General features: G+C 47.5%; 1 long non-coding RNA gene across 1 annotated transcript in view; it reads left to right on the top strand.

The window, feature by feature from the left end:
* The first annotated feature begins 3,234 nt into the window (after positions 1 to 3,234).
* LOC126534373 (uncharacterized) overlaps positions 3,235 to 21,589 on the top strand; it is a 52,185-nt gene continuing 33,830 nt past the window's right edge. The window contains exons 1-2 of the long non-coding RNA XR_007600341.2: positions 3,235 to 3,462; positions 13,885 to 14,039. This is a non-coding gene — a long non-coding RNA (uncharacterized lncRNA). The remainder of the gene's footprint in view (positions 3,463 to 13,884; positions 14,040 to 21,589) is intronic.

A 21,589-nucleotide genomic window follows, 5' to 3' on the forward strand; every position in this document is an offset into this window, starting at 1 on the left:
CCAGGTAGGCGCTTCTCGTCAATAAAATTCTTTCACCGAAACGCTTTAGCGAGCTGCGCCATGATGTACCCGTCTTCCATACACTTTTCGCCAGTATGTTCCACTGGTTGTGGGGAAAGCGACAGGAAAATTTTCAGCATTCGCAGGCACCGGCCAACCACGCTCGTCGTCTCGGATGTCACGCGCGGAGTTCTCGGCAGAGCCACTAGATGGCGCGCTGTGTCCGTATTCTTGTAAGGAAGCTCTGGTGAACGCAGTGGGAAAAGCTTTAAAAGATAGACGAATACCAGACAGTTGGCGACAAAGTAGAATGAATTTAATTTATAAAGGTAAGGGGGAGAAAGACAGAATTCACTCGTATAGACCGTTGACCATTACATCGGTAATATACAGGCTAGCAATGCAGGCAATCAAATTAAAGCTTCAAGCATGGTCAGAGAATAATGGCATTTTGGAAGAGCTTCAGAATCGCTTCAGAATAGGTAGGAGTTTGGATGATAACTTGTTTATTCTTACTCAGCGTATTGAAATATGAAAAGCAGAAAGCAGACCGTTGTATGTGGCCTTTTTAGACATTACAGGTGCCTAAGACACCGTTAACCGCAACATTTTGTGGGATATTCTGGAAGGGGAAGGCTTAGGTAACGATTGTCTACAGCTTTCGAGAGAGATTTACCTAGAAAATACCGTTTGCATTGAATGGGAAGGGATGAGGAGCGAGGAGAAAGTTCATATCAACAAGGGACTGAGGCAGGGGTGCCCTTTATCCCCGCTGCTGTTTATGATGTACATGGTGAGGATGGAGAGGGCGCTAGAAGGAAGTAATATCGTGTTTAATCTCTCATACAAACAGGCGTGTACAGTAATAGAGCAGCAACTGCCAGGTTTGTTTTATGCGAACGACATTGTGTTGCTAGCTAACAAGCAAAGTGATTTGCAACGTCTGGCTAATATCCGTGGACAGGAAGGCAACAATTTAGGTTTTAAATTTAGTGTTAGAAAATCAGGTGTTATGGCATTCAATGAAAACAGTGAACAGACAGTGGAGATACAGGGCCAAGAAATACCTCGGGTAACAGAATATAAATACTTTGGTATATGGATAAACGAAGGCAATGAATATATGGAAACACAGGAAAAAACATAACAGTAAAGGGGAAGAGAAATGCAGCCATAATGAAGCACAGAGCGCTATGGGGATAAAATAGCTACGAGGTCCTCCGAGGTATGTGGAAAGGTGTAACGGTTCCTGGACTTACTTTTGGAAATGCGGTGGTTTGCTATAAATCAAGGGTACAATCAGGACTCGACGGGAGCCAAAGGTCAGTGGGTCGCCTCGCATTGGGCGCTCACGGGAAGACTACAAATGAAGCTGTGCAGGGTGATATGGGCTGGACTTGTTTTGAAGTGCGGGAAGCTCGCAGTAAAATCGAGTATGAAGAACGGCTGAGGAATATGGAAGAAAGTGAATGGGCTGGGAGAGTGTTCAGGTATCTGTACAGGAAAAACATTGATTCACAGTGCAGGAAACGAACTAGCAAGCATACCAGCAAGTATGCGGCCTGTAGGGTGGACAACACAGCAACAAAGAAGGTCAAGCGGAAAGTCAAAGAGGCTGAATTAATCTCATGGGTGGCGGCAATGGAAAAGAAACCTGCCATGAGTGACTACTTAAGAGGAAAAACCGAAATCAGGAGAGAAACCATTTATGATAACTCAAACGGAAGCTCATTACTTTTCGAAGCGAGATCGGGATGCCGTAGAACACGCACCTATAAAGCGATATATAAGAAGGAAGAAGAAGCATGTGCTTTCTGCGGTAAAGCTAGGGAAACTACAGAGGATGTTTTATTAGAATGTGAAGACGTCTACCCAGCGGTCGATTTAGGCACCACTGGCCTCATTGAAGCCCTTGGGTTCAGAGGGAGCAGTGGTAAAGCAAACATGTCCGCAATAGACATTAGTAAGAGGCGACTGGAGGATTGGTGGAAGAAAAGTAGGGAAACGACAAAAGACGGAGACGTACAAAAGCACAGTTTGCAATAGGGGATCAGAAAATTTGGGCGTGGTAGTTCAGAGTGTTTTTTTCTTCCTTTTTCCATTGTTTAAACCTAGGTAGGATATTAGGCAGTATAATAGCAAGAGCTTGGTGGCGCAACCCACCACCCCGTTCCAAACGGGACGCTCATAATATCCATCCATCCATCCTTGCGAGAGAGAAAGCGGAGCCCGCCTGCTGCCTGACTCATGTCGCAGTTCGCGTATGCAGCCTCGTGCGAGGCATTGCCGAGGCCACGCGCAAGCTTCAGACGTTACGGATTGCTCTTTGTCAAGCGTAAAGCAAACGTTTGGCCTGCAGTGGACGCCTAATATATAAATTGTTTCGACGGTAGCACTACGTTGTGTTGTATTTATTTAATGATAAACACATTCCACTTGACCGTAATCGTGAAATGTCTGCTTCCGTAGTTTTGTTGAATAAAGTAGTACTTTTACCAAATGAATTAGGCAAGAAAATAAATTCGATGTTCTTATTTCTGTTTTTGCAAAGGTGATTTGGCGCCAGTTTTGGAACTTTTCAGGTGTGCTTCCCAAACAATGTGTCGTGTCTATGCAGACGGGCAGCGTTTACTCCAAGGCGTGATTTAGATGAGCTGGCCCGGGCCACGTCCGTTCCCTCAAATTCTAGAAGCTTCTAGCCCAGGCCAGAGACAATCAGGACCGGGCCCCTACCGTGCCCACCATATGTTGCTCTGTTAGGCCCAGTTCGGGTAGGCCCTGGTCCGAGTAGGTCCGCGACCTTGTAGTGCATTTTGGTTTTTTATTGATTTCTGGCAGAGACTAACACTGTAGTTCTCGTTTTCAGGCTTATTTTTATTGCATATTGCGAGAACATATCATATTTTGTTTTAAAAAAAACATTTCGTGAAGTGTCCAAATACTCGCCAAAGAGAGCTCCTTGTGTAACAAAACGAATATTGGCGCGAGAAACCACACGAGCCTGCGCAGGGCAACGATGGCTGCGCAGAAGAGAAATACACATGTTTTTATGAAATTGATCACGCAGTACCTATTTTTACAAACACTTGCGAGCAGGAGATATCCAATCTTTTTACACTGCAACCATTGTGAAATAATGAAGTGAAAAGAAACAAAGACACCTGGACACGTCGCTAAAGAATATTATTTTTATCTACAGTAGAGACACGTTCTTTTTCACCATTGTTAGGGAATACGTGCAGAGACATGACTTGAAATTTGCATTTCGAGGCATGTGCTGGCGCTATAGCAACAACATTTGAGCCCTAGTTCCTAGAGTGCAGCGCGTTATACTTGAGGCAGGAGTACTTTTTAACGCAAGTTCGCCAATATTTATCGAGAGGAATGCATTTTTTACAGCTCATCTTTATTACCACTCTGGCTAACCAAGTTAAAGCTGCTACTATTCAAGACCTAAGAGATGTAAGCATCCTGAATTCTGCGTCCTATTCTTCACCAAGTTGTTGCTCTCAAGTTTTCCAAAATGCGAGTCTACCGCAATAATAACATTTTAAAGCTGTTATTATATTGTGCCTTGAAATGGTTTTCAGAAAAAATCGGCAATCATTCAGCCGCATAGGAATCGAGGTTAAGTCCACGACAACAGTGTGTCAGTTGGCGGCGAGAGACCTGAGAACCGTTCGGACCGACGGCAGGAGCACAAGGACTTTCTTTACTGTACCCTTTTTATTCTAACCTCGCACCTCGAAGTACGAAGCATAAAGCACACGTGCCGGAGTGTGCCACACGTTAAAGGCGGTCAGGAAGATGACGATGGCTGCTAGAGGAAGTACTGTCAACATCTTTTTCTAGCGCCAGGCCAAATAGAAATAAAAAATGACTGAAGCTTCGCTAAATTTAGCCTCAACGGTACCCAAATAGTAACTGAGACTGGCGAGCGACATCACACTAGGTGGGCACAATGTAAAATAAGCTAACATGATATAACGCACATACCGAACCATTTTACATTTCTCTATTGTTCGTACAGGCGAGGAATAAACAGTAAGTAGAGTGCAGAAGATATTGATTGCCCAGTAGGCTAAATCAGCTAGGGAAATATTGAGTTCAGTCTCAGTCAATAACGTTACAAATTTAGCACAGTTCAGGAGATCCAACCTAATCTTCCTCTAATACGAGGTTCCAGGTTACTAGTGTAAATTGTATCTACTGGTTGGCCCTCGTAACAGAAGAGTTCGGTGGCATGGCTTTGCTCGTATTACCACGGCGATTGCGTAAACTTGACATCCATGCAAGTCGAAAACTGTGTTGCCACCTCTTTGTCTCTTTCAAGGCTCCCTGCGGTATTCATCTCTGCAAATGCCGCAATAATCAGAAGTGGCGCATTCAGATTCCCGTGAACGAGCTTAGCCGCTTCGATATGTTCTTTTTCTGCAGTTTATCGGTAATATTATTTTTCTGTTTCATTGTACACATGATGGTGAAATCTAATACATCTACAGTTACAAACTTGGCATTTTCGAGCACATTGTGAAGCCTGTTTGTTTTCGGAGCAAGTAAAGGTAAAGTGTAGTGTGCGCGAGAACAGACTGCGGTTAGTTCAGCATCACCATAGAGCCTACGCGATGTAGAGCATGTTTCAACCGTGTACACCTAGTTTGTCAGTAACAAAGGACAATCTAGCTGTCAAACAACTCTCTTAGCTAGGAAATCGGTTCTCTCCAAATTGTTGTCTGTCGTTAAAAAGTTACTTGTCGCTAAGTTGTAAGATTTCCTGCTGAATACACAGAAAATAAAGTGAATAAACCTTACTAACAAAAGTGTTCAAATGACATGAAATATTAGAAGTGTTTTACCAAGGTAACATTCAATATAACCTGACGCATTCGAGCGTAAGTTGCATTAAGGATATCATTTATTATGATACTACGGCTGTACGCTTAAGGTTATATGAAAGCGGCCTAATTTTTATCTGAATCCTACAAGTGGGTGGTGGTTAGTGGGTGGTGGTAGTGCATGTTCATTTTTATGGGCCTTTGGTAGAACCAAGGTGGTTAGCGCACATAACCATGTTGACAGGGCGCGTCCTCTCGTATGAAAGTAAGATAGATACTTATGTAGCGACTAAGTGTCATTGCTCAGAAAGCAGCGAGCTCCTGCGACCGCGTTGCTGGCCAACTGAGGAATAGAACGCACCCAGGGGGACAGCACTTTATGTGGAACTGTGTTGTCTGCTAGGTCAGCTGCTGTATTGTGTGGGAGCAATCCTATTATGCAACCGCCTTGGTTAAAGTGCATGCGGACGCCCAGTATTGAGCACCAGTTACAGCCCAAAATTAAGGTTGCGCTGAGGGTTTGTGCCGTGTTGAATGGGATACTTGCACTTCTTCCGAAATCACTAACAGTGATTGAGATTTCTTCAAGGGATAGGAGACGAGTTCCGTCAGCTAGGAGGAGGCCGGCTGGTGCGACTGTAGCCGTCATACCGTGGGACTGGATCGGGAGAAAAGCTGGTGCCATGAAATTGACAGCTGCACCGATGTCCGCATGACTTTCGGGTTGCTCAGTTTCTCGCCTAGCCGGACTCGCAACGTGGACATAGCTATAGTAAGCCCAGTGGCAAGAGAGGGGCTTGACTACTTACGCTGGGGTCTGCACTCGCTGGCCCGTGGTGATGTTTTCTGATAGTGTACGATGCACTGTTTTATTGTAATGGCCGATCTCGTTGCATTGATAGGAGCGCATGGTTGGAGAGCGCTGCTGGCATGTGTCAGAGCGACTGGCTTGGCCTGCTGACACTCGTTGACGAGAAAAAGGGCGGGGGCGGGACACTGTAGTGGAGCACTGTTCGACAACTGACCACCTCCGTACGACTAGAACATGAAACACGTAACGCGTTTCTACACAATCAACACTGTCTCGCAGTTTTCTTTGTTTTAGAAAAAGCGTATGTCACTGCGTGGCGGCATGGAATCTTAAGAGACCTGGCTGGACTTGGGAGTTCGTGGCAGAAGACTAAAGTGTCTATCTGATTTTATAACAAATAGAACACATCAGGTGCGTCTCGGTGCAATACTTTCATGCACATTTGCACTGGGAAACGGCATTCCACAGGGTTGCTTTCTGAGCACAACATTTTTAATAGTCAAAATGAACTATGTTAATAAGATCGTCCTATCTTTTGTTATGCATTCAATATGTATCGACGAATGGTAAATAGATTGCTGCGCCTCAAGCGCCTCCAATCTACCCACTTGCGAAAGACAACTACAAATCCTGATAAATAATCTCACACAATGGGCTGACAATAATGAATCCCGTTTTTCAACATACAAAACTGTTACAGTTCTCTTCTCCCAGAAGCTAGGGTAAACTGCAATCCAGTTCTTACATTGAGTGGTACAACGTTGCCGGTCAAAGAAGACCACAATGTTTTAGACGTAACTTTTGACAGAAAGCTGAACGTTATGGTCCACATTAACACAACTAAAGCACTAAATATCCTCAATATCTTAACAGAAGCACTGGGGATCTGACCGAACTTGTCTACTACGTATATACCGGTCCCTTGGATGTCGCATCCTCGGCTACGGTAGTGTAGTTTATGATGCAACTAGGCAGACATGCATCAAGCGACTTGATCTAGTTCATAATCTCTGCCTACGACAGGCGAGGGGTGCCTACAGAACGTCGCCGGTCCAAAGTGTATATCTCGACTGCAATGACCCTTCCTTACAGCACCGCAGAGCCCTACTTACAGTTTCCTATGCACTGAGAATTCAGTCTTCACCACAGCATATATGCTTCAGCATCGTAACACAGTGAAAATAACCGGTACACTATACAAACAAACCGAACATGATTGGGCCACTTATCTTACGACACGAAGAATACTGTAAGACCTATAATGTTCTTCTTGAGGTCCTGCAGGTTGCTGAAAAACAATCAGGAGTGCTCCCATGGTACAACTTTTCACAGCTCATGGCAGCGCACCAAGGCATAAGGCACACAATACTTCCATACAGAGACAGTATCGGAGCGATTCAAATCAAAGTGGCCACTAGAATGGGTCTCTTCCATAACAAACAAGTTACAAACAAAAACCCCTGCTTGGCGAGTGGAAGTCGTGCAGTCACCAGCAAAGCTTCTATGAGGTGATTCTATGTAAACTCCGAATTGGGCATACAAACCAGACACACGCCGATGGCATTACCCTGTAAGAGGCCGGTGGCACCGACGCCAGCATGGAGCAACAGCTGCAAGGGGCAGTTACCGCCCGCCAGCAGCAACTTGATCGCACCGGCCTAATGTGCTCGCCCGCCTTAGCCGAGCTGTTAGTGCTCACACCGCTACGACCGGGACGGAAACGTGCCCCTCTTCGGGAGTGCGATCACATCAAGATCGTGACTGCATCGGAGCAACGCATTCCTGAAGATCCCGAGACCAGGGTCCTCCGCCTGCTGCTAAACAAGAGCGGCGACAACGACGAGACCATTAACAAGCTAACCACCAAGGCAATGGGCGCCATCCGGCTCATTCACGGAGTCTCGACACGACGGGCGGGCATGCGTGAAGACAGTCTCTTGCACCTTGTCCAGTTGTTCGTGATCAGCCACATAGCCTACGTTGCAGCCTACCTCAACTGGCAGGTCACTGACAGGACCACGATCAGCACGCTGATGAGACCGGCGTACACGACGGCGCTAGGCTTAATGGAGACCACGAGTACGGCTCGGCTACTGCACCTCGGCGTCTATAACACCCTAGAAGAAATAACCGAGGCGCAGCTCACCGAGCAATTGGAGCGCCTATCTACCACCAAGACAGGCCGCTGTATACCGACGTCCCTGAGTTACATACCTCAAACTCCTACTCCGCAACCGTGCGAGATCCGCAAGGAGGCGCGGGCCCACATGAACGGGGAGGCCATCCCGAAGAACATGCACCCTGAGTACAGCCAATAAAGGCGGCAGGCGCGGGCCAACGCCCTCACCGAACAACAAGCCCAAGACTCGCACGCTCGGTACCTGGGCGCAGCGGTATAAAAGCGGGAAGGCTTTGCGGCAGGGGTCGTTGCGGCCGCTATCGGCAGTGCGACAACGGCTGCGAGCATGCGGTTCACGGACGCCACAGACGCCGAGTAGGTTGCCATAGCTCAGGCGATTTCCGAGGCCGAATGCAGCAGCGTGCTCAGCGACTCCAGGAACGCAGTACGCCCGAGAGTGACCGTTCCGTGTGGTGGTTCTAAACCAAGGGCCGAGAGACGAGTTATGACGCAGTTATCAAGTGTTACCGGTTAGCTGGACGGACAATGCCGCCTCCTCACCTGGCACTCATTACCGGGTGGGGGCAAGGGACAAGAACAAGGGACAAGAGACAGTGCCGGGTACGGACTGACAAGGACACACAACTGTGGGCCGTCCAGCAGGCCCGGGGTGCGCTCGAAAAGTATGAGCCTCAAGACCCACCACAAACGGGCTGAACTGGTGTAGCGCACAGTAGGGCCAACGTCAAGACGCGTTGAACGGTCTGTTGCCGACATGTTAAAAAGAAGTTATTCCTAGCCTGCCCTATGTCAGAAAAACCGTAAAGTACGACTTACATGCAACATGCAGACATGATCTTATCGGATTCTAATTTGAACATACGGGAACCTAATTATTTTATGCGCAATCTCAAGCAAACCTCTCTTCTACGTTTATAACATTTATAACCGCCAAGAGCGTCCGCGATTCACGCGCCAGCGCGTGCAAATATTGCAGGCCATGAAACGGCGCATCCGGTTTCTCGCAACACCTCAAGATGGCACTCGCTTCTGCCGCACGACTGTCCACGCAAGAGGCCGTGTTTCTACCAGAAAGCTCGCCTTCGTGCGTAGGGTTCGGTGCCAGGGCTTGTCGGTAAACCCTACGGTTACTTTAGCTGCAGGTGCCGGGAAGCGTGAGAAGCAGTCAGAGATCTTTGAATTCTATTGTGTTCCATCCTTAAAGGCGAAGCTCAAGGGTTCTCCACATTTTTATCAGGCGGCTTGTTCTATCGCACCTTAGTTGACCCAATTCCTGCAAGACGAGTATGACCTTTCCACCAGATCCTTAGCTTGCGACTACACGTTTACAACGTTGCGCCGACTGCTGACATCGCTGCCTACACAATGCAATTTCGACCCGCTGATTCCCGCGGAACACCACACGTACCATGTGGGACTTGAGGCTGTGCTCGCTCAATGCAAAAGTGGATAAGTTATATACGAAGTAGCCTGCGCTAGCCGGGCACTAATCGAGGTCGACTGGAATTGCTCCATGACAGAAATGACGTGCTTGAGAATTATTTGGGACTGGAAATATATCAAACATATTTCTGAGCCTATTCGTTAGATTTCGTTGCCGACCATCACGCGCTATATTGGCAATCGACATTGAAGAGCGCATCAGGCCACCATGCTCACTGGGCCGTCTGGCTACAGGACCTCGACATTTTCCTTGTCCATAGAGTCTGGCGGAAATGAATTTGACGCGCACTCTCTCTCTCGCTTGCTCACATCAAGTGGTGCGACTTGCCATTGCACCATCGATGCGGTGTTTTCTTCAACTCGTCAATTCGGTTGTGGAGCCCCCCTAATATCCATGGATTTCAGCTCTTTTTGATTGCTTTTCTGACTGCCCAGCAACTCGCCATTTCTGTGCCCTCTGCCGTGCTATCTATGTACATTGCGGCCAACAAAATTAACTGGAACCTCTTTTTGTAATTTCTGACCTACGCCTACATCACCGCCTCACCAACTGTGACGGGCGTTTCTCCTATCTTCCTCGTATATGGCCGTCAGCCATTACACTCGAATGGATTCTTCCTTGATGACCTGACGCATATGAGTGTACCCCGTTCGCGGAAGCTTCCAAGTACAAGAATAAATCCGTCAGCTCACCCGTTTATGAGTGTAGACCAATGGCAGCAAAATTTCCCTCGCAATGGCGACCGACACACTTGCGTATATCTTCCGGACACTTTTGTCTGGCTCTGTATAGCTTCAGCATTTCCAGTGCATCGGCGCGCCACACGTCTGTTGCAGGCCACGGGCGAACATTTCGACAGTGCTACTAGGCGGTGCAGAGCGGACATAAAAAATTCTAGAGAGGAGCCCAGTTGCCGCACGACACGCTCCTCACAGTTCGCACGCACCAGTGTGCCATGCCTTTTGACTGCCACCCTAGGAATCACGGCAGCCCGACTAGGCGGCACCCAGATTACTTAGCGAAACATGAAAGTGCCGTCCCACTGTATTACATGCCTGATAAAGAACTCTTTCAAACAGTGGTAATGCTTTGCCCCACTGTATTGACTCAATGCTGATGCATTATCGTCGACAGTCATCGCGAGAATGGTTTCTGCTGAATATTTTTCGATAATGCTCGTTTTCCCTCCTGGGTAAACGTATGTAATACTTTTGTATGTGTGCTTTAGTGCACGTTTTGCAACTTCTTTTATCAAAGTAGTCGATAATGTTTTCTTTCATTTCCACTAATGTTATAAATCACCCAACTGGAACGGTAAATGGTGCGGTTCAATGCCACCTGGCCTTGCGTTGGATTTTATGGACAGTGTTTCGGCCATGGAAATTTTCCGCAAGTGCTCAGTTTAGACTGCAGGATTCTCGTTGAAGCAATCAGAGCAATCGATATATACCGTGTCATTCTGCATTTTCGGAGAGGAAGCCTGGTGGCAGTCTAAAAAAATGAACTGTGTCCGCAAACCGATAAGATATTGGCACGTCTACTTGCTTATCTTTATCGGGTGACCACGTTTGACTACCTAACAAATGTTATCACACAACGCAGAACGCGCCTGCGTGTATCGGAAATTTCTCGAATGTTCACGGCGGTTCTATCCTCTGCCTGTTCTAAGCGAACCTTGTGTAGTCAGATTTCATTTATGGGCGACGTGAACGGTGTAGAACTTTCTGGAATACACGCGAGCAGCAGCGATTACAATGGAACCCTCGATGACTGATGGATAAAAGCCGACACGCTTGACGCGCTGATCAGATTCCGACGATCACCGAGTGTGTTCGCCGCTATCGTTGTGCTTTGAGAGTAGCCTGTTTTTACGGCCATAGGTTCACCCAGCAAATCGTATTTCCCCATTCACAACTTTGCTACTGTATTCTTGAAGTCTGGAGTACGCCCCGAGGAACAGAAGATTGCTGTCAACGCAAAGTTCTAGCAGCCCTTCGACCAGATGACAGAGCGTAGATTCCTTGGCATGTGCACCAACAAGAGGCGCTTTGTCAAGGACTTTTCACGCATCGCTGCGCAGCAGACAAATCGAACTAAATGTGATGTCAAGTTCAAGTGAAAAACGGCGCAGGCCAACACATTTCAAGTACTCAAACGACACATGCAGCTGCCACCGGTACTTGCGCACTTCGACGAAAACGCCGATACGGAAATCCACACTGATGCTAGTCGCCTACGCCTCGGTTCCTTCCTAGTCCATAGGAAAATTGACTTCTTCGGGTGATAGGTTACCCTAGCCAGTTCCTGCCTAAAGCGGAAGACAACTATTGTACAACCGAAAAGGAATGCCTTGCAATCATATGCACTACAGCGAAATTTCACTCTGATCTATATGGCACACTGTTCAAAGTGTTAAGTGACCATCACGCCTTGTGTTCGTTAACGACCTTAAAGAACACTTCAGGACGCCTGGCACGGTGAAGCCACAGGCCGCAAGAATATGACGTCCCTGTAATTTACAAGTGCGGACGAAAACACTGCGATGTCGCCTGGCTGTTTCGTGCTCGCGTGGAACCTCCGCCCAAACGGGAAGAACACGACGACGCCTTCTTAGCAACAATAAGTACAGGCGACTTTGCAAGCACAAGCGAGCGGACCCTGAGCTTAAAAACCTTGCTGATTACTTAGAAGGAAATACCGAATCTGTGCCGATAAAATTTAGGCGGGGATTGTCTTCGCTCTTCTTGCGAAAGCACGTGCTGGTGAAAAACTTTTCCGCATCCCGTGTAAACTACCTCGTCATTAGGCCTGCAACACTGCGCTACGAAGTCCTGCACGACCTCCACGACGATCACACAGCTGGCACATTGGGTTCCACACTTGCAAGAATACACGAGTATTGCTGGCCGCGCCAGACCACCAACGTCGCCAGTTGCGTCAAGGCAAACCGTGACTGCCAACGACGGAAGACAGCACCAATGAAGCCAGCGGGATTACTAAACCCGATCGAGACACCTTGCCAACCTATTCCACCGATCGGGATGGATTTGTTGGGACCCTTTCCGATTTCAACAACTTGAAACAAGTGGATTGTCATGGCCATGGTCTACCTCCCCCGCTTCGCTGAAGCGAAAGCTCTGCCGAAAGGTAACACAGCAGAAGTGGCTATGTTCTTCATTGAGATAATCCTGCTGCGACATGGTGCCGCAGAAGTCCATCACCGACAAAAGATCGGCGTGTAAAACAAAGGTCGCCCAAACCGTTCTGCAATAGAGCGAGTTAAGCCACAGGACAACTGCCTACCAGCCGCTACCACCCGCTGACAAATGGCCTTGCGGAGTTGCTGGACAAGACTCTCACCGTCATGCTACCAATGGATGTCGGCGTCAAACACAATACGAGGAATGCCATCGTGCCATACGTAGCCTCCGCTTACAACATGGCGGTGCAATATATGACACAGATCAAGCTGTTCACCTGTTTTACGGAAGGAACACAACAACTGTCGATGCTATGCTGCCGCACAAAACCTACGAAGAAAATGACGTCGCCGCTTATCTGCATCCCGTCGAAGATGCCCGTCAGCTTATCCGCCTGCGCATCAAGAACCAGCAGAATACCGACAACGGACGCTAAAATCTTCGACGAAGTTACGTGCAATATTAGCCCGGCGACAATGTTTGTGTTTGGACCCCGATACGCCGACTATGACTCAGTGAGAAACCATTGTGACACTATTTCGGACTCTATGAGATCATCCGACGCATTGTCGCACTGGACTGTGAGGTCGTGCCAGACGCCCTTTCGCAATCGCAATGGCGCCGTGCATGGCCTGAAGCGGCCCACGTGGTGCGTCTTAAGTCGTTTTACGCACGCTGAAGAACTTCGCTTACTGTGGGTCTTCCTGTTTATCAGTTTGGTTTGTTTGCAGCAGCAAGATCATGCTTTTTAAGAGTGCTTTTAAGAGTGCTTTTTTAAGAGTAAGTTTAGACAAGTGCAGTTGATTATCTTTATCGGATAAGCATGTTTCACCGCCTAACAAATGTTGTCGCACAGCTCAGGACGCGCCTGCCTGTATTGGATATTTCTCAAATGTTATCGATAGTAATATCGTCTAAATCTAACTTCATGCATCACGACGCGAATGGTGTAGAATTTTCTGGAAGACATGATGGCACGAGCCATTACTCTGGAAGCTTCGATTACTGATGTATGAAAGCCAACGCGCTTGACCCGCTTTTGAGATTTCGACAATCGCCGACTGTGATCGCCGCTATCGTTATGCTTTGAGAGTGGCCTGTTTTTTCTTGGCACAGGTTCGCCCAATAAAAGTGTTTCGCCATTCACAGTTTTGGTACTGTATTCTTGACCGTCACTACCACGTGACAATATAATGCCATTGATAATCTGTTCCGGACTAATGCTGGAACCGCTTCATTCCAATACCGTAGCCGTTATTTTTTAGTTAACGTTTTTCTTCTGGTAAGTAATGCCATAATGTAAGCTGTACGGAATCGGATGCCGTTCTGAAGAAAATTAAAATCCAGATATGCTTTACAACAGATCGGTACTAGACTGTGGTTTCAAGGAGCGCTGTTGAAGTCATTTCCGTGGTTACGACTGTTAAGTACACACGTGTTTTTGTTATTTTCAGGAATTAAGTACACGTGGTCAGAAAATATGGACTCGTTATCGTTCATTTCAAGCCAGCACTAGGGGACACGAGTACAAATGCATATATGCTGAAGTGCGAAGCATTGGGAATGATGAGTATGTATATATACGACATTACGAGATAGGCAGAACTTGGTGAGTATAGAAATGGCGCAACTTGCGCGAGCTTTTCCTTTGTTTGGTAGTGTTAGTGGATCTCTAACAAGTGTTGACCTGGTAAAAAAAAAAAAAAAACTTATTGAGTGTTGTAATGTCAGGTGAATAGCTAGAGCCTGTCTTAATGTAGGGATGTACTCTTAATTTCACTAGTGTTGGATAATTATGAGAATATGCACGTGAGAAATTATGAATGGGTGTGTTTAAAGCGTTACGTAGATAGCCGTAACTTGTATGCTGTTCCTAAATATAGAAGTAGCCAATGATCCACGAATTATTTCTTTTCTTGGGAGTTTGAGCGCTTCTGGGGACTGCTCAACTTGTTTGAAAAAAAGCTAAACGAGTGCTGAATTACCATGTGATCCATTCGTTGTGGTCCCAATGTGCAGATGTACTCTGCATTTCATATGCATTAGCAATATGCTGTAGTACGCCTAGCTATTTTATCGCAGTGCTCAGTAGAGCCCCTCCAATTACATTTCCTTCCGCACCCGCTTTCTCAGTTGAACTTCCTTTCTGAAAGAATTCGGAGTACAGTATCTGAGAGTCCAGTATCTAAGAGTACTGTATTTAACAGTAATGTATCTAATGCATCTAAGCATGTAAATGTATGGTAAGTTTTATTTGCTTTTCGTGTTTTATTTCGTTTATACTGTATAGCGGTATGTATTTGGTGATCCTCCGTAGAAGCTTTTTTCCTTGCACTCTATGCCTTTTTACAATTGGCATGTTTGTTTTGCATTTCACCCGGCATAGGGTAATGGTTCTATTAAATATCACACGTATAGGGTGACACAGTGCAGTTATTCCGATCTCTTTCGTTTCAATTTGTGCCATTAACAATCCACCATTACACAAAAATGGTCGGGCAGCATTCATTTGAGTTGTCCGTAACGTGATGTCACGAACCCTACGGGAAGTTTGTGTCAGAAATGATGCGCACACATTGATGACGCATGATTAGGCCAATAAAGAGGATATTTTCCATTGTAAATCTTTATGCCATGAGCGCTCCGTTATTGAAAAAAGAACTCATTCAGACTGCTGCCCACTTCAGTTTTATGTCACACGAGCTCCCCGGTCCGCGCAAGCTCACGACATCAGTGAAACGCATTAAGTAAATATGCAGCATTATACCCTAAAAATTAATTTTGTTCGTACCTAACCGGAGTCAGCTAGTTCGGAAATCAATATAACTGTGCGCCGTTTGCTCTTGCACTGGGTAGTGGGAGCTGCGTGCGAGACTATATTTATATTTATATAATAAAAAGCCTTGTAGCAATAAATTCTTGTGGAGCCTTTTCGGTAAGAACAAAATGTTGCATCTTCTTCTGCCAGATTTCCTCGCTAAGGGCTGGTTCTAAGTGGCGTTTTTACTCCCTGCGGCATGCCGTACTATTATTCGACCAACCACCGCCACTCAGCAGGAAGAAATGGCGCAATCGCAGACAGCGGCACTAGTTCCTCCTCTCTTTTATGCACATTAATTGGGATATCTCGATTCCACCGAAACCCTCTGCAGTCCTGTGCGCTCTGCTCCTCTCGTCAGCCAGTTCGTTCAACAAAATTCGCTAAATCAATGACTCACTCATTGTCGGCGGTGAAGCATTTATCATTGAATCTATATTGCAGCTCAAGCCATTGCCACCGTAAAAATGAATTAGCAATGAGGTTTTCACTACAGCGGGCGTACATTTTAACGCTTTCTTAAGAACTTGGTGTCATCTAGCGCCACCGCCGCGAAGCCTATGCATGGCGCCGAAAATGCATGGCTCGCCCGCACACGAGAACGCTGACAAACACGTCATGCAGCAACCGGGCTCCTTTATCCCGCTTCTTTCTGCACATGCTGCGCCATCTAGTGGCACTGTCCAGAAGTCCGCGCGAAAGGGAAAAAAAAAAAAAAAACTCGCGCCACGGTGCCTGCGGGCGCGGACCGGCTTCCTCGTTTGTCGCAAACTACGTGAGCCAACCTCCGGGACATAAGATGGCGAGAGGTTCACTGAAGAGCGGCGCATGCGCAATGCATTCAGTGAAATGCTTGCTAGCGCATTGGAGTGAAAGGCGTTCATTGAAATCGGCGTAAACCTGGTGTATTCCTGGTGCAGCCTCCTAATCCGCCGGACTACTCTTAATGAGGAAACTTTGTTAGGGGTTCTTTTTTGTCATTGTAAGGCGGAACATTCCCAGTGGCACATACCAAGTAACCAATGATGGTGTGGCGTCAAAGACGTTTATCTAAGCGCGGTACACAGCTACCGGCCCATAACCGATGACGTCAGTTTGCTTCCATAAGGTTATATGAGCACCATTCAGTCCGAGTGGCACATACCAAGTACTCAAAGTCGGCGTCGAAAAGTTTTTTCGAACAGTGGTACCTACAAATCCCGCCTCTACAGTGACCCACATTTTGGTGAAAAATCGTCGTTGAGGAGATGCACCTTTGTTCACATTGCCACGTACTCAGTGACGCAAGTTAGTCCGATGTCTGTTTTCAAAGCCACTTACCGCATCACAGCCGCCCGATGCGCTACCCATTCGGCCACGGACTACTCAGTGAACTAAGTAGGCGAGGAAAACAGGTTGACAGAAACACACATACACACACTATTGAATATTTCCTTTTCTTCAAATAGCTCGAGGAGAACAAAAAGGGAACTGCGCGCACGCGAGAGAGCGGACTCCCGGAGAAAACTACGAGGTAAAAAAAAAAAAGAAGACAGAGAGAGTTCGCCATAGACTGCATTCGAAATAATTACTGTACATAGTATAAATACAGTTGTGTTTCGTCCGATGCCATGACCGAAACGCGCCGGTAGTAGTCGCGCGGACACCACACGCCTGCAGGGTTAATGGAGAACCTTGAAGGGGAAGAGAGCACGGCGTAGGGACAACGGAAACCTCCGGCGAAAGCCAGGTGGGACGCACTGACTACACCATCCGTCATTGCCCTTCACCGTGATACGACACCTAATCAGGGTTCATCTGAGATGGGCCAGATGACATATTATTGAAGCGCAAGATGAATCACCTCAATGTCCTCAAAAGCAAAGAAGAGTGAAGGACGCTAGGACTTATGGATAAGCATCTCATCAATGAAGCGAAAGCCGTGATAAGAACTACTGGCAGACCAAAGATTTCAAGTTTGATCGAACAACTACACGCAAATAGTGCGTACTTAGACAAGCTTAACACCCATATAAAGGACGATAACCCTGAGCACGAATTCACTACCGAATTTGAAGCTATATTGACTTATTAAGACCCTGCGGAAAAAATGTTGGTGAAGCTAAAGGTTGCTAGACTACTGGTCAAAATCAGTGTTCTACGATTGCCCCATCAACAGCTGCACGTTAAGCACTGGAACTAGCTGATAGCGCGCAATACAGAGCAATTAAGCTTCCGATTCTCAAGTTGCAAACATTCGATGGACATCTTCGTCACTGGCATGCTTTTTGGGAGCAATTCAAGATGCCTTAGCATGAAAATGAAAAGCTGCGGAAAAGAGAATGAATTCAGCGTCTGAAGACTCTTCTGGGTGGTGAAGCAGCAGCTTGAAACTTCTGGTCTCGCAGCCACAGGCGTGCGCTGCGACGGCGCCACCAAAATTCTAAACAGTCCTTTGGGCGACAAGCGTCACATTGTGCAAAAGCACCTATGCATTCTCTGCGCGCTACCAGCAGTTGCTTCCTCAGAAAAGGTTTACAATTTTCGAAGGCTATGGGTTATGCGCAGTGCCATATTAGAGGTCTCAAAGGATAAAACGTCAGTCCTGCCAGTTACGCAACTATGGTGACGCACATTTTGTCGAAGGCATTCCCAGTAGACATTGTCATTGGCTATTACCGAAAAGAAGCCAGGTCAAAGTTCACCATCTACTATCGACAGTACAGACTCAGGTAAACCGTAAGAAAACAACTACAACGACAGCCGATGAGGAGCTGCAAGAGTTCTTGACTCACCTTGGCGTGGAAATTGAAAGCTGAGAAACAAATTGAGTTCATGATTCGAAAGAAAAGAAGTGCGCTGGACTAGTTGAGGAGAAAAGAATCTTGCGTTCCAGCCTACCAATAGCAGCTGTTCTGCAGTCTTCCTCGAAATTTCGAGACAAGGACTGTCTCCTTTGAGGATCTTCAATGCACTGTGACAACACTAACCCTAAATAAAGCTGAACAAATTGGCTGGAGAGAAGCAATGTTATCATGCAACTTGAGAAGTCATCTCGCTAAGAACTGTTATCGAAATTTGAAGAGTGTAACGTACACACGAAGACATACCTCCTGAAAGTTCAATGCCCAGTGAAAACCTAAGAAAACCTAAGACGGAGCGAGAAAGTCCTGTAACCGCAAACATTCTTCATAATAGCTGTCCTTTTTATTTAGATGCTGAGGTTTTCTTGCGCCAAACTGAGGGCCCAGAAGATTGAGGATGCATACTGCACTTACGTGCGCGTGCGTGCGTGGCGAACAAGTGTACGCTACGTATTTTTTTTGGATGTGTGGGCGCTGTGCGAGTTGCATCTATCGCACTGTATGCTGCGTCCTTAAGAGACGTTGCGGTAAACACTATTTAACAGCAGTACCACCGCGGCAGCTCGGAAAGCGGTTTTGTTTGAGATTACGTGTGACAGAATTATGGTTTCTCTTAGATTACAATTAAACTCCGATGCTCTCTTGTCTCTGGGTGGTGTGGAACTCGTACTTTACAAATTTTACACACAGTTTACTTAGACATATCCAACTTTTTCAATAATTCACTCGCGCCAGGCAGAGGACCCACAAGAGTGAAGATGAATGAGGCTGCGCAGGAAACGGCAGATGGAAAAGGGCTTTGTCTTTCATTGACCGCGTAACACAATTGTATTGAATATGCGTATTACAGCCCGAAACTATAATGTCTACAGCTTTTGTGTGTTATATTTAACGCATTTTCCGAGGGAATTTACTTTAAACATTTATTTAGCTCTGTAAGGCACTTGCGGTTGGCGGACGGCGCACGAGAATGAGGATGTATGCTGTACATTCGTACACGTGCATGCCGACGTGACGTCCGTCGCTTCTGGCACTGGTGCTTGAGTAACATCGTCTAACATAAGTTGCGGTCATGGCACTTGTCTAACCTCGGATTCAGCTTCGCCGTAATGCACTATCCAAGGGAGAAATGGGGGTGCATCATTTACTTTATGCTAACAGTAGTTTTGGGCACCACAGCGCAAATAATCTAAATAGTTTGTGTTCGATGCCTATACAAAAAATACCAACTATTTTTCTCACACACAGACACTGTTTCAGGAACTCTTGTTTGGAATCTCAGCGCTGACACCCGTTGTTGCAATCGCACCGCTAGCACGAGTTGTTGCAAATGGGTCGCAAGCCCCAAGGGTAGCGTTGGCCTGGCGGCCTGGGGCACAACTGGAAGCATCCGAAGGTCCCGGCAAAGCATGAGTCGACTGGTAACAGAACAACTGGTTTATTCTAACATCGCAAAAGAGCGGCCGGTCAGGTCGACCGAAGTGGAGAGACGGGAGTGCACGTTACTCAACAGAAGAAATCGGAGCCTCTCTCTTGGCGTCCGGGGGCAGCTGCTCTTATACTCTCGGAGTTGCGGGCAAAAGGAAGGCCTCGTGACGAGACCACGTGACGCGCGGCACGGACAGGCTGAGAGACACGTTGGGACGAGTGTAGTGACGCATCCGCCGGCCCGGCGCCAGTCAGACCTCCTCGCTTCACACTTCGGGAGCTCCTCTCCCTGGCTGCCGCGCTTTGACAAGCGTGGGCACACACACACACACGCACACACGAAGACACGTGGCACTGAAACACGCCTGGACGCGCTTGGCGGGGAGGCTTTGCGGCAGCTCCGAACGGGCCAAAATGTCCGCCGCTTTGAACGAAGCCCCGGCGTCCGTTGCATCCGCGCCGGCTATACCGCGCGTTGTAGGCGAAACGTAACAGACCGCCCCGCCGGGGGAAGGAGATCCCGATGGTCAGGGGACTGCATCCGCTGTCCGGAGGGATGTCGCTCGATGATGCTCATAACCGAAGTCGGGCGTCCTTCGGCGTTTCTTGAGCGCAGCGCACCGAGAAGGCCTCGTTCTCACGTTCAGGTTCACACAGGACACTGCAAAGTGACTTCGGGAGAGTTGACGTTTTTGTTCTCGTTCCCGGCAAGCGTTAGAACTACGCCGAAACTCAACCGCTCAGTCAGTAAGCACGGCACAACCCTCACTAAGCCCTGCCAGGCTCTTTCCCCTTTTATACTACTGCCTAGTTCCTTACAGTAGTTTAGCAGCACTCAGAACGCGTCCACAAATCGGAAAATTGCACTAGAAAGCACATCATCACTTTGAAACACTACACAAAAGCAATATGTTAAAAATCCTGCCTCAGGAAGAAAAACATCAGTAACAAACAATTTTGAGGCTGATTCCCACGTTAGGGGCTTCGACTTAAGCCATCGGCGTTACCGTTGAGACTCCCCTTTTTGTAACGCACCTCAAAGGAGTATTGCTGCAAAGCGAGGCTCCAGCGCAGGAGGCGGCCATTTGTGGAAGAGATGGTCTGCAGCCATTGGAGAGGGCAGTGATCCGTCTCGAAGCATGCGAAGCGGAGAACGCAGCGAGCGACCGTACACTAGCTCAGCTGGCGAAAACCCCGTAGCTGCATCCTTAATGCAAACATCACCCCAGGAAGACACAGCTCCCAGTGAGTTTGTTGTTCAAAACACAATGCTCTCAACACGCGCTTCATGACGGAGTGGAGCTTCTCAACGGAATTCGACTGTGGGTGGTGCACTGAGCTGTGTAACAGCTTTACCCCGCACCTTTCGAGAAAGGCTGTCTTCAAAGCGCTAGTAAACACTGTGCCCTGATCTGATTGGATTTCCGCAGGAAAACCAACTCGCGCAAATATGGACAGTAGTGCATTGACTATCTCAACTGAGCTGAGTTCTTTAAGCGGCACTGCTTCAGGGAACTTTGTCGCTGGGCAGATCACAGTCAAAATGTGTCTGTACCCCGTGGCTGTTACCGGCAGAGGTCCCACTGTATCAATAACGAGCCGTCTGAAAGGCTCCGTAATGATAGGTACCAACTTCAACGGCGCCCTCGAATTGTCCCCTGGTTTGCCTACCCGCTGACAGGTGTCACATGTCCTCACAAAGTGGTCTGCGTCCCGAAAACACCCTGGTCAATAGTACTCTTGCAAGAGACGGTCCTTAGTTTTCTTAACTCCTAGGTGTCCGGACCACGAACCCCCATGCGACAAGCGCAACAGATCCTGACGGTAGCACTGAGGCACGATCAGCTGATCGAACTCCACTCCCCTGCGGTCTAGATACTTCCGGTACAGGACCCCACCTCTTTCCACAAAGCAAGCTTTTTTCTTGGCGATACCTTCCTTGACAATGCAGCGTATGTTTTCTAGGCTGCCATCCTTCTTTTGCTCGGCTATCAAAGCCGACCGGCTGACTTTTAGCAACCTATTAAGTCCGTCTGACGTAGGCGCGATGAGCAAATCTGCAGATAGCTC

Source organism: Dermacentor andersoni, chromosome 7, assembly GCF_023375885.2.
Source record: "Dermacentor andersoni chromosome 7, qqDerAnde1_hic_scaffold, whole genome shotgun sequence".
NCBI classification, from domain to species: Eukaryota; Metazoa; Arthropoda; class Arachnida; order Ixodida; family Ixodidae; genus Dermacentor; species Dermacentor andersoni.